Here is a 16,895-nt window from a genome sequence, read left to right as displayed (position 1 = left end):
GGCAGGAGCTGGGACCGAGCAACGGGAGCTCACCCCGTCACGGGGCCTCGAACCGATCGGCAAGTCCAAGCGGCACAGCGGTTTAAACCACAGCCACCCGCATACCCATCTTTGAGTAGTTTAACCCAAATATCTTTGATCCAAGGCCATCAATCAGTTTGCCATAGAACACTGGTTAATTCAATAATCTGGAACCTATAGCCCTCCAGATGTTGTTCGTCTGCAGCTCCCATGAGCCGCAGCCAGTATGGCCAATGGTCAGGGATGTTGAAATTGTGGAACTTCATCTGGAAGTGCCACAAGGTCCCAGTCTCTGGATTAAAGTCATCTACCAATAAGCACTTTTCAGGCCTAAAACATGGGGAAGCTGGAAGCAAGTGTCAAATCTCTTTTTGTTAACTAGCATGGGTTTATTTATCTTCAGGGTTGCTTCTTCTCCTTTCATCTTGATGGCCCTCTCCTTGTTCTTCCTGAAACGCTTACTTAGCAACTGGATATCATAAGTAATGGTCAGAACTCTAGCGTGTATGGGGGTCACCAGAACCGGAGGTACTGAATATTTGCAGATACATTTCAAACAACTAAGCTTCTCAGTACGGGATGTTTGCATGCCATGAGTCCTTTAGACCTCCAATAAAAAAATGAACTCAGTTGATTGGGAAGACAAGGATGTCCTGTCTGGAAGGAAGTTGAAAATGGGAGAAAACAGTTATCTGAGAAAAGAAATTTCATGACCAAAGGCGCCTGGAAAGCAAAACAGCAGTTGGGAAGTGTCCGCAAGTGATTGATTTAGAACAGGGGAAAACTTAGCTTCATTGTAAATAGTGCAGTCGTCAGAGTCCTTTCCATAGTGCTGGCTAAAATTATTTATTAAAATATTTATATTCCACCCTTTCTATCACAACAGCAGAATCTACAAAACAGCTATTGCTGCTTGTTGGTGCTACCATTTAGGTGGTACTGCTAACGTAATGCTAAACATCTTAAAACATAGAAACAGTACAGTCTAGTTCAGAAGAATTTGTGTATTTGTTTGTAATATATTTAATCTGCCCTTCACCAGGTGGTTGCAGGGCAGAAATAATTATAACAAGACCGTCTAGAGGGGCTGGGAGCTGGGGGCACTGTTATACAGTGGTTTCGCTCCTTCCTCCTGGGCCGTGTTCAGAAAGTGGTGGTGGGGGATGAGTGTTCAGACCCCTGGGCCCTCACTTGTGGGGTGCCTCAAGGTTCCGTCCTCTCCCCCATGCTTTTTAACATCTATATGAAGCCGCTGGGAGAGATCATCAGGGGATTTGAACTGGGTGTCCATCAATATGCAGATGATACCCAGCTCTACCTCTCTTTCAAATCAGAACCAGTGAAGGCGGTGAAGGTCCTGTGTGAGTGCCTGGAGGCGGTTGGAGGATGGATGGCGGCTAATGGATTGAAGTTGAATCCTGACAAGACAGAAGTATTGTTTTTGGGGGACAGGGGGCGGGCTGGTGTGGAGGACTCCCTGGTCCTGAATAGGGTAACTGTGCCCCTGAAGGACCAGGTGCGCAGCCTGGGAGTCATTTTGGACTCACAGCTGTCCATGGAGGCGCAGGTCAATTCTGTATCCAGGGCAGCTGTCTACCAACTCCACCTGGTACGCAGGCTGAGACCCTACCTGCCCGCGGACTGTCTCGCAAGAGTGGTGCATGCTCTGGTTATCTCCCGCTTGGACTACTGCAATGCGCTCTACGTGGGGCTACCTTTGAAGGTGACCCGGAAACTACAATTAATCCAGAATGCGGCAGCTAGACTGGTGACTGGGGGCGGCCGCCGAGACCACATAACACTGGTCTTGAAAGACCTACATTGGCTCCCAGTACGTTTCCGAGCACAATTCAAAGTGTTGGTGTTGACCTTTAAAGCCCTAAACGGCCTCGGCCCAGTATACCTGAAGGAGCGTCTCCACTCCCATCGTTCTGCCCGGACGCTGAGGTCCAGCGCCGAGGGCCTTCTGGCGGTTCCCTCATTGCGAGAAGCAAAGCTACAGGGAACCAGGCAGAGGGCCTTCTCGGTAGTGGCGCCCGCCCTGTGGAACGCCCTCCCATCAGATGTCAAAGCAATAAATAACTACCTGACATTTAGAAGGCATCTTAAGGCAGCCCTGTTCAGGGAAGCTTTTAATCTGTGATATTTTACTGTTTTTTTGTTTCTATGGAAGCCGCCCAGAGTGGCTGGGGAAACCCAGCCAGATGGGCGGGGTACAAATAATAAATTATTATTATTATTATTATTATTATTATTATTATTATTATACAGAAACCAGTCCAATCCTCCCACTGGCAGACCTACTTCAGATTGTACAGAGGAATATAGTTGGGCATAGAATTAATACATCTATAGCACTAGCAGAATGGAGAACATTTTTCATCACAAAGACTGCATACTTTTAGGGTTGCCATGCATCTGGAATTTCCCAGAGATGTCCCCATTTTCAGGCTTAAAAGTTCTGTCCATTTTTTAGAATTTGCAAAAATGTCTCGGTTTGTTTGTTTGGTCTGCCCTGCCCCAATCCTTGTACTCCACTTGCCAAGGTCAGCCGGTCTTGCATCTCTCTCTGTCTCTTCTCCTGCCCAGCTCTTTTCTCCACCCCGTCCCCTCTCTGTTGGAGCCACCTGCCGGGCAGCGAGGGGCTGGCAGTGGCAACGGCGGCTGGGCCTAGGCTGGGCTGGGTAAAGACCCAGCGGGAGGGGGGAGGGAAACGAGGGGAGGCCTGGGACTGAGGCAGCGGTTCCCTCCGGATTGGACTCCTGATTCCCGCCCCCCTGCTCCTGATCCCCCTTCCTTCTTTTCTTCCCTCCTTACTCTTGCATTATTTTGCAAACTTTGGGGTGGGTGGGTAGTAGAGTTTTTTAATGGGCTGTGTGTATGCTGGGGGAAATCTCTCTTGAGCAGGCAGAGAGCTCTTCACTTGGCTCCCCCACCCTTTCCTTGCATTGGGAAAAGGTTTTTTAAAAATCTATACAGTGGTACCTCGGGTTACAGACGCTTCAGGTTACAGATGCTTCAGGTTACAGACTCCACTAACCCAGAAATAGTACCTCGGGTTAAGAACTTTGCTTCAGGATGAGAACAGAAATCATGCTCCGGCGGCATGGCAGCAACAGGAGGCCCCATTAACTAAAGTGGTGCTTCAGGTTAAGAACAGTTTCAGGTTAAGAATGGACCTCCAGAACGAATTAAGTTCTTAACCTGAGGTACCACTTTATAGTTTTTTGGGGGGTTTTTTTGCAGGCAGGGGTGTATTGAATCTGAATAATCAGATATATAAACCTATTTTCCACCCCTATCGCCCAATTTACATGATCTGGAACCCATATTATTCCCTGCCTTCATTCTGCATATACCATGCCAATAAGATACCTCTCCTCTGCATCTGCCCCCCCCCCCCAGCAATTTTTAAAGTTTCATGGTGTCTTTTTCTCTTGGTTGTCCTCTGTTTTGCTCTTCAAAATATGGCAACCCTACTTTGCAACCTTCTGAGGGCCAAATATTGGTTTTGGGTATGGGGAGAAGACAAAGTGGGTGGAACAAATAATACTATTTTTTACTTTTGTGCAATAGATTTGTCTCCACACATATTCTTTATCTTTATTCAGGAAAGCAAAATGCATTATCATAGTTCAAAGACACATTCTAGTCTAGCAAAAAAAAAAAAAAAAAAAACACTCAAGGAATACGCAAAGCAAGACTGGTGAGTGATGTAGCCCGAGGAAACTCCTGAGGGCCAGGTAGAGATACCTGAGTTCATATTTGGCCTCTGGGCCTGAAGTTTCCGTCTCAGTATTCAAACTGTTTTGTTAATATTGTCAAGCTAATCTTTGCAGCAATCTTGTAAGTTGGGCTCATTATTTTTATCCTTATATTATACACTGAGAGAGGTGGGGGTTATCTAAGGCCTCCTGATGTACTAGAACACACAAAGCAGCAAGATCACTATGAGAGACAGAGATACCATACCCTACAAGTGTCCCAAATTTCCCAGGACACTCCCAGAATTACAGAAGCCATCCTGACTTCTGATTTGATCCCGGAATGTCCTGTTTCTCCCCCTCCAATTCCACCACTGCTGAGCCACATTGCCGTGCAAGTCAGTTGCCTCCTGCAAGAGCAGCCTCCGACATTCCTCTGATGAAAATTGGGGTTCGTGTCTTTTGGTGCTGTGCTGCCGCGTGAGCCAGCTGACTCATACAGTAGCATGGCACTAAAACACATGTGTCCCGGTTTTTATCAAAGGGATGTTGGAGGGTATGGAGGTACCATTGTGCTAGCAGCAATGTTAGCTTAAGACCTGTTGTTCCAAGTGACACTCTTGAATGAGATTCTTTCTGTTGCCCTTCCTCTTGGCAAGCTACCATTGATTATTGGAAGAACATGTGGAAATACCTTTACTATATGAGAGCCAGTGTGGTGTAGTGGTTAAGAGCAGTGGACTCGTAATCTGGTGAACCGGGTCCGCGTCTCCGCTCCTCCACATGCAGCTGCTGGGTGACCTTGGGCTAGTCATACTTCTTTGAAGTCTCTCAGCTTCACTCACCTCACAGAGTGTTTGTTGTGGGGGAGGAAGGGAAAGGAGAATGTTAGCCGCTTTGAGACTCCTTCGGGCAGTGATAAAGCTCTCTTCTTCTTCTATATATGAAACAAAATCTTAGCAGACCCTATAATGCCCTTAATGAAGGCAGTGGACATGATCCAGTGGGAAGTTCTTAAGCAAGTGTATGGAAATCAAGGGGAGTTGCACCAGAGCAGTGGGGCTTGCATAAGAGCACTTTCCTTTGGATTGTTCCCAGTGTGCCAGTATATATTTAACTTTTACTGACATTCTAGCAAGAAGGTACGGTTGTTAGTGGAGCTATTTAGTGAATAACCAGGTGATGAAGCAACTACATAAATGCCGGAGGGGGGGTATCCCTGGATAAACAAAGCAAATGCGTTCACATTGCCTTTTGCAGACATATAAATATTTAATAATCATCTGTCTACGGCGTGTGTGTGTGTGTGTGTGTGTGTGTGTAAATCTTTAAATAGACTGTTCCAAAGGCCAGAACCTGAATTTTAATTGATACACATTAGTCAATGTGGCTTTTTCTTTGGTTGAATGGTTTTATCTCTTCTAGGCAATTCTTCTCAAGACTTATATCTCTGATAAAACCTGCATTTTAAATGAAAGAAGGTTCTTTTTTATATATTGTAGCCAAAGAAGGAGCCAAATGTTTGCAGCTCAGATTAGATTGCCTTGATCCACTTGTTATCTCAGCAAGAAATACAGATTAGTGTCCATGCAAAAAGTCTGTGTGCATGCGTGCATGTATGTGCAGAACAAAGTCTATGTGTACATACACTTGTGATTATGAGCAACCCCCTCATATTATTATTATTATATCAAAACACTTTTAATGTGTAGTCTTTATGTTCTTCAATGCTTTCTTATTAATACTGCATCCACCAGCCACATGTATGTCCAAAACTGTGTTTAATTTTTCTCCCTTTTTCTGGCCACGTAGCTCAAGGCACCTTGATTCAACTGTCCCTTTGGATGTACCTTCTGTATCTCACATGAGCCAATTTCGACCGTCTAAGTGCTCAAATTGAGCTATTTTGCTCTCTGTAAAAATAAACCCAGGACCATTATGTGTGATTTTTCATTCACACACACACACATACACTCCCCATTATTTTCTCCCTCCTCTCCTTTTCTCAGCAGCCCCGGTGAATGCAGAGTGGCAACATTGTGGAGACCGTTGCGTTCACTCCAGGCATGTCAACTTCAATCTGCTGCGATTTGGTGTGAAATCTGTGCCATGGTGCGGGGCAAGAAAGGTCAACCCCCCATAATTGATGTTGCTTATTCATCTGCTTCCCGTGTATTTTTTCCCCTCTCCTCTCTACACGCTGGCCTTTGTTTGGATAAATTGTTTGAAGATTTACTGTAGTCCTTAAAGCCTGAGACGCAGCTCCTGCCGCTGCCCAGCTTCAGTGTCCTTTGCTAGGCAGGAGGCTCTGTTTGGATGACACACAATGGCATGCACACACTCACAGAGGGAGGGAGGGAGGGAGGGAGGGAGGGAGAGAGAGAGAGAGAGAGAGAGAGAGAGAGAGAGGAGTTCCCCCCAAAGACAAAACCCAGAGGACATATTTGAGTGTAACAGTTGCGACAGTTTTTCAGGCCAATTTACTATAAAATCAAAGTCGTGTTATACAATGTCTTAATAGCTATTAAAACCCCAAATATTATTTTTAGGAACTTAGGCTGAACCAAGGGTGAAAGGGCAGGGGCTGCAAGAGACTGAGAGAAAGGGAGAAGTGATATTTTGAATTCCCTTATTGACAGTTTTCAAATTATTTCAAGAGGTGGAAAACCCTAATGATGGTGACTGATGTGGCAATTTATCCTATTTTGGGTCATTACCTTTATTCTGCTTATGGCAGCAAATGACTTCATTTACAATATATATATAAATATTATATTACTGAGCTGATCTCTTTGGCAACTTGAGGGGTCTTAGCCATGGATCTGAAAGAAATCAATGGTTACTAAATGTCAGAATTTCAATGAATGTAAATGAAAGAGATTTTGAGTACTGTAAAACGAGTATAAAAGATATTTTTAAAAATGTAATATGTATCCTTGTGATTGCAGCCATGAAAAAAAGTATGCATATTGAACTCCTTATAAAAGGAAGCTTTTTAAAAACAAAACAAAAACAAAAAACAAAACCCAGAAAGGGCTACCTTCTGTAGATCAGAAGAAAGAGTGGGGGAGAAGGTTCCCATCACCCAGTAATCCTGCCTGTAGATTGAATAAAATAGTTTGAAATCATTGTTTTGATTCCCATTGACTGAAGGCTGGAGTAGCTTTATTGGTTAAGCTGTTAAGTCTGCTGCAGTTTAAACACTTCTTTCCTGGTGCGCTCCTGCTTCAATTGACCTTGAGATCCGTTATCTTAAGTCGTGTTTTGTTTTTGAAAGAAACATGTATTGCTTTAGATGCCCAAGGCTGCTTCATGGTTTAGGTGCATATATTGTTATTGTTGTTATTATTATTATTATTATTTAGACAACATGCATAGGAACAAATAAGCATGTGTCACACACGACAGAACTTTTTCTTCATTGTAAAGCACATAGAGAGTGATGTACAACCCACTATTTTTAACATACTTGAGGACAAGTGTATTCAGAGGATATACTGGGAATTGAGAGTTTTGGGTTTCAAATCCCTTCTCAGCCAGTGGATTACCCTGGACAAAGTGAACTTTCCCTTTCTTTCCAGGGTTTCTTCTCATTTTTTCCCTAGGGAAACTTTAAGGACAAACACGATAAGGAATACAAATCCTTTGATTTAAGAAAAATACACTTACTCTTTTTTTATATGAAACCCTACAACAAACTGAAATTACATTTATTTAATCAAATTATATTAATAATAAACAAACACTACACTGCAAATATAAAAGCAATATATTCCACTGCACATCTAAATAAGTGCATTTTAAAATCTTACCTGCATATTAAAGGCTATTTAAAAATAATTGCTGTTGCCGTTGGTTGATATTACTATTGTTATGGCTCCAATTTGTTTTCAGAATGATTTCTTCAATAAACACCCTTGGAAGCAGGGAACAGGACCATGCACCAATTTCTCTGCCTAAAGATGTAATGGTAGTAAGAAGCTAAAATCCTGTGTTTGCTAAAGAATCATTACATTAGCAGGAATAACAGGGTAAAAGAAATTCTTTTGAAACTGAAAGTAATTGACAATAAAATTCAGACAACCAAAATTATATAGAATGCTCCTTTTGCTGAAATAAAGGCCAAATTTATAAGCCGTGTTTGCAGGTTTACTCAAATACAAATTGTTCTTTTCATAGAGATATTGGTAACGCACTAACTGCATTAATGTAGTGACTAACACATGCAGCGATCTTTCAGATTTAGTGCTATCACCACCACAGCACAATATTTTTCAATAATATCCCCCTTTCTGTTATTTTTCATGCTTTCAGTGATTAAGTTACAACTGTGTTTGTATAGTAATTTATTCGGGGGGCGGGGGATCCCTAGGAGCTGACATTTTCCTTCTCAGTCTCCAGTGAAAAAGTCCCTACCTAATTTCTCTTTAAAAAGAGTTTTCTATTGCTTTTTGATGCAGGATTAAATATAGATACAATATAGTCTACACAAAGAGCAGGTAACACAGAAAAAATAATGTCCATGCGTTGTAAGAGTTAAGATTGTGTCTGGGGAATAACTTGTTTGCATGCTGGAGGCGGGGAAGAGTGTGTGTGTGTGTGTTGGCTTTGGCTGCTGGTGATGGAGAATCCTGAAGAGAAGCCAAAACTCTCCATCTTCTGCTCTTTTTCCATGTGCATGCTTTTGTCTAAATGTTACATGGGGTTTATGAATACTCTATGCAGATCCCTTGTGTGCAAACTGAAACGGTACACTCCAGGAGCTGTTCTACTGTGTAATCTGCTGTAGAGATAGCCTTGCTCTTGCAGATTCATCTTAAGAGAAAGGTGGACCGATAAGCCCTACCTGTGCTATAAATTTAAAGCAATATCATACCACTTGAAGCAGTCATAGGTTCCCCCAAAGAATTCTGGGAACTGTAGTTTGCTAAGGGTGTTGACTGAGGTACTTTGCTTCCCATGGAAGAGCTCATTGAAAGTGGGGAGGGGAGAAGCTTTCTTGTCCATGAAATGTTGTTTTTTTTTAAAAAAAAAAAAAAAAGAATGAAAGAGTGGAAGAGAAAAAAGTAGCCTCGTGGGGCAAAAGCAGCAGGCCGCTGTTCTGGTGGTGCTTATGGACTGTGGACATGTGTGGAGTAGTGTGGGAAGAAGCAGAGAGTCCACCTGTTCGCTGCTGTCTTTGTTTTGCTGCTGGGCAGCCTTCTGGAGCAGTAGGCAGGAAGTTACTTTTTGTGTTGTGGAGGGAGGAAATCACGGAAACCACCTTTCTTTCCTTTTGCTGCTTGCTAGTCATGTGGCAGGCAGCTGCTTGAAGGGCTTTTTGAAAAGCGAGGTGAAGGAAGAAATTCAGAAATAATGTCCTGCTGCTGCTGTGTTTGCTTTGATGCCTGAATATAAGGGTGAGGGGAGGATATGGCAACATTTTCTTAGTTCTGTTGCATGCCATGCAGCAGGAATTGCTTGAAAGCTGTTGGAGGGGGGACGCAGTACAGAGGCATCATCCTTATTATCTTCATTAGTGCCTTTTTCTGGCTTGTTCCAAAGTTGTTGGGAGAAGGAGGGGCTCAATGAAGTATTACTACTACTACTACTATGACTACTACTACGGCCTTGTTCCCAAAAAGAACCTAGGGTAGTAAACAAACCAATAATAACACCCTGAAGCAATTCCAGCATGGATCAATGTGGGTGGTGGTAGGGGTAATGTTTAAAGCGTTAATCTGGTCTACCATCTTGATTCAAAATAGTAGCTGGTGTTCAAATATAGACAGAGGCTGCCACCTCCAACTCAGGAACCTTTGTGCTGAGTTTAGTAAAAATTTACTGAGAGGCACTCAAATTGGTGCAGATTGGAACTGTCCTGCCAGACTGAGTGACAATATTTCCAGAGGTGTTCAAATCTGTGTACTTTGGACCTGTAATACCAGGTAAAAGGTAAAGTAACACAATAGTCACTTTTTGGTCCTCCATCTTTGTTCAAAATGGTACCCAGCATCCAATCATCAAAGAAATCCACCACCCCCACCTTGGAAACCCTCTTGTCAAGTTTGATTATAGTACAGTGGTACCTCGGGTTAAGTACTTAATTCGTTCCGGAGGTCCGTACTTAACCTGAAACTGTTCTTAACCTGAAGCACCACTTTAGCTAATGGGGCCTCCCGCTGCCACCGTAGCACGATTTCTGTTCTCATCCTGAAGCAAAGTTCTTAACCTGAAGCAATATTTCTGGGTTAACAGAGTCTGTAACCTGAAGCGTATGTAACCTGAAGCGTATGTAACCCAAGGTACTACTGTATCTGAAGAAGTGCCAAAACTGTGCCCAAAATGGGCTAAATCATGCCAAAGTAACATTTTAGTCAGCCATCTTGATTCAAAATGTCACCTGGCATCCGAACATAGATGAAAACTGCTGCCCCTTCTTGGGAACCCTCACAACAAGTTTGTTAACAATATATTGGGAGGCATTCAAAGAGAACAGACAGCGACAAATTTTACATAATATATTGTATATATTTATATCCTGCTCTTCCTTTATAAAGCTCAGTGTGGATTACATGGGAGTCCTAGTGTCTCCCCATCTAGGAAATGATCACCTTCACATATCAGCAGTAGGACTGTGTGCTCCTAGACATGGCCAGTCATTTCTGCCCTGGCATAATTTCCTGTCAAACATTTTGTATATTGCTGACACTTGAGCCTTGTTTGCATGTATAATTTTAAAGCAACTATCTTTAAATGACTCCCTGGCAAATTATGTGCAATCATAGTATAGTCTCCCTAATACCTTTATTTGACCTACCAAAAATGACATAAAGTCATTAGTAAGCTTTTGAGTTCCCCCGACATCTTTATCTAGGAGGATATTAAACAAAGCAGGAGAAATGTAAGCTAGGCATATTCTTTCCCAAAGTATGCAGTTTATAAAAAGCCTACGTTTCAAAACAGTCGTGCAGCAGTGTGTAGATGGCTGTTTTTGTCTTTTGTAAAAACTCTTAACTCTGAATGGTTTTTGTAAATATTCAATCGACTTCAGCTTGCAGTGTGATGTCACAAAGTGACAGACTGCTCCTTCACCTCCTCTGCTTTTCATCTTTTCACTGTCAAAATGCACCCTTTGGCAGGATATTTTTAAATGGCTAAATGTGAGGCTGAGACACATTGCTCAGGGTTTCCTCCTTCATAATTCCAGCTTTGTTCCATCTTCATTGTGTGTGTGTGTGTGTGTGTGTGTGTACACCCCCCCACCCACCCCGAGATATATATATATATATATATATATATATATATATATATAGATAGATAGATATATAGATATATAGATATATCTTATATATATATTCTTGGAGATCTCCCACTGAAATAATTACTTTTACTGCTTTCTTTTTTCTCCAGTTAGTTTTACTACAGTGGTGCCTCGCAAGACGAAATTAATTCGTTCCGCAAGTCTCTTCGTCTTGCGAGTTTTTCGTCTTGCGATGCACGGTTTCCCATAGGAATGCATTGAAAATCAATTAATGCGTTCCTAGGGAAACCGCCTTCAGACCAGGTCCGGGGACAGTCTGTCCCCGGACCTCTTCTGAAGGCTGGGGGGGGGGGGACAAGGGCTTTTCTTCCCACCCCCAGCATTTTAAAAAAACCCGGGACAGCGGAGGACTTCTCCGCTGTCCGGGCGATCTTAAAATGCTGGCGGGCGGCATTTTAAAATCGCCCCGGGACAGCGGAGGACTTCTCCGCTGTCCGGGGCGATTTAAAAGCCCCTGGGAAGGCAGGCAGGGGGGACAAAGACTTTCGCCCCCCGCCCGCCTTCAGAAGGTGTTCCCGCCCCCCGCCCCGCTTCGGAGCAGCGTTCCGAAGCGGGGCGGCTGGGGCAGGTGTTCCTGCCCCCCCGCCCCGCTTTGGAGCACCGGGAGAAGCGATCTCCCCGCAGCCCCTTGCTTCAAAAGAGGTCCGGGGGCAGCGGGAAGCGCTTCCCGCTGTCCCCGGACCTGGGGCTGCGGGGAGAAGATCGCTTCTCCCCGCCGCCCCTTGCTTCAAAAGAGAAGACCCGCTGTCCCCGGGGCAAGCTTCGTTTTGCGAAGCAAGCCCATAGGGAAATTCGTCTTGCGAGGCAACTCCAAAACGAAAAAACCTTTCGTTTTGCGAGTTTTTCGTCTCGCGAGGCGTTCGTCTTGCGGGGTACCACTGTATATGGATCGAATTTTTGGGATTTTATGATGACAGCTCATGACTGCGGCTGTGCAAATAAGAACTCTATTTATGTGAGATAAAATATACGTGTATTAATACTGAAAATCCCACGATAGAGACCAGCAACTGGAGGCCCTTGGAACAGATGTTGCCCCCTGGGCTGGCACCCACCACTCCATGTAACCAGCCTAGAAGCAATATGAAGGAGCAGCATTTGTGATAAGAGGAACTGGTAGCAGGTCTTTTTGGCAGACTTGGTCCACCTTCTGGAAGTTTTCCAACTGGTAATAATAGCTTTTAATTTGGGTCATGTGATGGTAATTTTGTTGTCATCCTTCTATCTTTGGAGACGATGGAAGAGTGAGCCTTTTGGGAGTAAAGGGAAACCATTGGATATTACAGTGCCTGCTGTGGCTGTAGAGACTGATGCAGGAGAGACATGTTTTTAGCAAGTGGCGCAGATGAGGACCTCCACTTTTGCTGCTACAGGTACACCGTGACAGTCTTTCTCACCACAGTCTTTCTCCGCTGTCTCTCATTGGAAAGGGGGTGGAAGATTTAATGTGAGGTTAAGCAAACTCCAAGGACGTGGGTGGTGCTGTGGTCTAAACCACTGAGCCTCTTGGGCTTGCCGATCAGAAGGTTGGTGGTTTGAACCCCCGCAACGGGGTGATCTCCCGTTGCTCAGTCCCAGCTCCTGCCAACCTAGCAGTTTGAAAGCATGCCGAAAAGTGCAAGTAGATAAATAGGTACCGCTCCTGCGGGAAGGTAAACAGCGTTTCTGTGCACTGCTCTGGTTTTGCCAGAAGTGGCTTAGTGATTCTGGCCATATGACCCGGAAAAACTCTCTGCGGACAAACACCAGCTCCCTCGGCCTGTAAAATGAGTTGAGCACTGCAACCCCAGAGTCATCTGCGACTGGACTTAACTGTCAGGGGTCCTTTACCTTTACCTTTTAAGCAAACTCCAGAACTGGGATGGGGAGCCTGTGGCCCTCGAGATGCTGTTGGACTACAATTCCCATCAGCCGTCACCCATGGCCCATGGTCAGGGATGATGGAAGCTGCAGCCATGCAATAATTGGATCCCTGTTCCTGTTCTATAACCAGAGGGCAATTATTGTGAATCTCAGATGGTTCAAGATGCGGTCTTCCTGCAGGCCAACATCTGGCTACGGTAGTAGCTGAAATCTGACTTTGGAAATCTTTAGTTTAAAGATGTTATTCTTGGTTTGGCTTTAGAAGCATTTCCATCCCTTCAGTTTAGAACATTGTATTCTCTGTGCCCTTCGGTTATGCACACAACACCCATTAGTGCTGGCAGGCGCTCTGTGCTTGTGTTGTAAAAGCAGAATAGACCCCTGTGTCGTAATGATATGTTAGATCGCCTCTCATAGCTGTGTGTGAGATTCCTGATCTATTGTGCCAAAGAAACTACATGAGTGAGAGTTGCTGTCAAATTCAGAAGAAAGTGAGAACTTTAAGTCCTCTTATTTGAAAAACACTTTTGCTGCAAGAGGTGTAATTTATTATTATCACTGTAGGCAGAAGGTTCATAAGAAACATGAGCCACACAGCGCCCATATTGACTGAGTGTTCAGTTAAAAACCTTAAGATCAAAACATAAGCTTCTGTCAGTGTAAACTGCTGTTTGATTTTTGGTGTGTGTGTGTGTGTGTGTGTGTGTGTGTGTAATCACCTATAAAACCTAGTGTTTTGTTCCCAGTAATATTTAGTCATAATCAATATACTTTTCCCATAGTGTGTGCTACTGATTTTATAAACCTTTGCAAAGAAGCCTTTCATCATCAGTAAACTTACCTCAAGGATACATTTTTAACTTGATTTTAAAAAGGAAAAGAAGCATTAACAGCCATTTTTTATTTCTAAAAAAAATTGTTTGTACTCTGCCTAACAGACACCTGGAGAGAGAAATGAAAACAAACCAGTTCCATTATTTATTCTGCAACTTGTCAGTTTGATTAGTCGCCTCTCTCCCTTCTAAGAGAACAGTGGATCATTAAATGATGTCCATGCTTAAATGCAGGAACCCTGCCTTGTGTCTGTTAATGCATAATTGGACTGTCTTTTAATACATGCGGAGGCACTTGTTTCTGAATATAAACCCTGCACCTCAACAGGTCAGGGAGATAGTGAAAACCTGTTTGTTGTCTGGCTTTGTCTTGGCAAATAATGGAGTCACTAATCTACTTGATCTCTCTGAGTCAGATAAAGAAGAAAGTGAGCGATGCATACATTTCAAAGATGGAAGGCACTTGTAAAAGCAATTTCTTTGGAGGGGAAAAAAAACCTAGAGCTAAGGCTGTTGGAAACCTTTTAATTAGTACTAATTACCTCAGCAGAAAAACGTTGGAGGCTTGAAAGGATTTGTGTCAGCAAGTGAAAGATCAAAGATTGTGGCGCTTGCATTTTAATCTGTTGGCTATAAAAACGAATAAGGGGGTGGTAATGGGGCCCAAGAGAATGACAACCCAGGTGGTTGAAGGCCTTAATCCCTTCTTTACTGCTAAAGCCTGAGGCCTAGTTCCAATTACATAATAAGATGATTTAATTTTTGCTTTAATTTTTACCAAATAATAAAAATATCCTGCTCCTTTACCTTTTGGTAAGGACAAGACATTGTTTCACTAGACGCACACTAAGCTAGTTTGTCTTATGATATTTTCAGTTGATACCCATGTGGTTGATAATTTTTCTCTTGACATTTACTCCTTGTAAGATATGAACCTTTGAACAGGTACGTGAAATGAACATGGGACACCAGAGAACCTGTAGATTCCTATCAGTAAGTTACTATCACATAGGGGCTGGCGCCCAGATAATAATGCTTCCATTCCAATTGCATAACCACATCGGAACACGTTACTTCCCCACGCCACCTTGGGAACTTGAATTCCAGAGCCTAAACATAGCAAATTGTTGCACTACTAGTAACAGTAACCATGGTTATATCTCACCAGGTTCCCACTTAAAACAAGATGTAAACCTTGGTCTCAGATTCTGGGTTAAGCAGGAACCAAGGTTAACTTGAATCCTGGCCAATGCTGATGTAACGATTACACACATCCACCCACAGGGTTGCTGAATGTCCATTTTTTGAAAATACGTTCTTAATAATATACTGCCCCACCTTTCAAAAAAAAATAAATGTAATATTATTATTATGTTCATAAACATTGGTGCTATATTGGGGGTTAAGGTATATGTAAAGCGACCCCTGACTGTTAGGTCCAGTTGCGGATGATTCTGGGGTTGTGGCGCTCATCTCGCTTTACTGGCCAAGGGAGCTGGCGTACAGCTTCCAGGGCATGTGGCCAGCATGACTAAGCCTCTTCTGACAAACCAGAGCAGCGCATGGAAATGCCATTTACCTTCCCACCGGAGTGGTACCTATTTATCTACTTGCACTTTGACATGCTTTTGAACTGCTAGGTTGACAGGAGCAGGGACCGAGCAACGGGAGCTCACCCCGTCGCAGGGATTCGAACCGCCCTTCTGATCGGCAAGCCCTAGGCTCTGTGGTTTGCACTACAGCGCCACCTGCTACAATCCCCTAATAGTGTCCCACAGGGCAGAAACAAAATTGCCAAACAACTGTTTTCATGTTAGCATACACAAAAATGTGTTGTATCCGATATGACTGCTGTTGTTTTCGTGGGTATGACCTGCATCCTTTCTGATGCATACCCTCTCACCCCCCCCTCCCCACTTTGGTTCAGTGACCCCATCTTGTCTGCAATTGCAGTTTCCCCAAGAAATTCTGGAATCTTTTGTCCTAATGTACAGTTGCTTAAGAATGTTGGATTGGCTGCTCTGTTTATTCCCAGACTCGGGCATGAGGCCCTTAGCCCAACCCTGTTCCCAAAGTCTCCCACATGTGCCAGCTCATCCTTCCATTGCTGAGCCATAGGGCCTGTTGTTGTTTAGTTGTTTAGTCGTGTCTGACTCTTCGTGACTCCATGGACCAGAGCACGCCAGGCACTCCTGTCTTCCACTGCCTCCCGCAGTTTGGTCAAACTCATGCTGGTAGCTTCGAGAACACTATCCAACCATCTGGTCCTCTGTCGTCCCCTTCTCCTTGTGCCCTCCATCTTTCCCAACATCAGGGTCTTTTCCAGGGAGTCTTCTCTTCTCATGAGGTGGCCAAAGTATAGGAGTCTCAGCTTCAGGATCTGTCCTTCCAGTGAGCACTCAGGGCTGATTTTTCCTTAAGAATGGATGGGTTTGATTTTCTTGCAGTCCATAGGACTCTCAGGAGTCTCCTCCAGCACCATAATTCAAAAGCATCAATTCTTCAGCGATCAGCCTTCTTTATGGTCCAGCTCTCACTTCCATACATCACTACTGGGAAAACCATAGCTTTAACTATACAGACCTTTGTTGGCAAGGTGATGTCTCTGCTTTTTAAGATGTTGTCTAGGTTTGTCATTGCTTTTCTCCCAAGAAGCAGGCGTCTTTTAATTTCATGGCTGCTGTCACCATCTGCAGTGATCATGGAGCCCAAGAAAGTAAAATCTCTCATTACCTCCATTTCTTCCCCTTCTATTTGCCAGGAGGTGATGGGACCAGTGGCCATGATCTTCGTAGGGGGCTTCTAAGTGTTCTGATGGGGTTGGCATGTGTTGCCATTCCCTGTTCAGATCTTATAATCTATACATTATTAGCTCCCTGTGACACATCTGGCCTTTCTGATGTGTGGCCTTTCTGGGTTCACAGTGGCTCCTGCTGCTGCACCTGTGCTAGAAAGCCCTTCAGCAAATCCCTCACTTCCAAGCACTCTGCCTTCTTGAACCTACGTGCAATTGAATGAGCACCATACCCAGGAAAGTTACTCTTTGACTGATAAAGCTGCAGTGGGATTGCCACTGAATGTCAACGCTTGCAGCCCTGCGTAATATATGCTAACAAAATTTAAGCTCCATAAATTCTGCAGGTGTCATATTTATCATCATCTTCCTCCTCC

The 16,895-nt window shown here is 43.8% G+C and overlaps 1 protein-coding gene and 1 long non-coding RNA gene across 2 annotated transcripts in view; one reads left to right on the top strand and one right to left on the bottom strand.

Moving 5' to 3' along the window:
* The window catches only part of LRMDA (leucine rich melanocyte differentiation associated), a 755,532-nt gene that overhangs the window by 388,160 nt on the left and 350,477 nt on the right, over positions 1 to 16,895 (top strand).
* On the bottom strand, positions 5,490 to 5,997 carry LOC308478289. The gene is made up of 2 exons (XR_013987024.1): positions 5,962 to 5,997; positions 5,490 to 5,638 (listed from the first exon to the last, which is right to left on the bottom strand). It is a non-coding gene; the product is annotated as an uncharacterized lncRNA (long non-coding RNA).

This window comes from Podarcis pityusensis (genome assembly GCF_964106645.2).
Source record: "Podarcis pityusensis genome assembly, chromosome: 5".
NCBI classification, from domain to species: Eukaryota; Metazoa; Chordata; class Lepidosauria; order Squamata; family Lacertidae; genus Podarcis; species Podarcis pityusensis.
The sequence above is the reverse complement of the archived record's forward strand: the minus strand, read 5'-3'. Positions and strand labels throughout refer to the sequence as shown.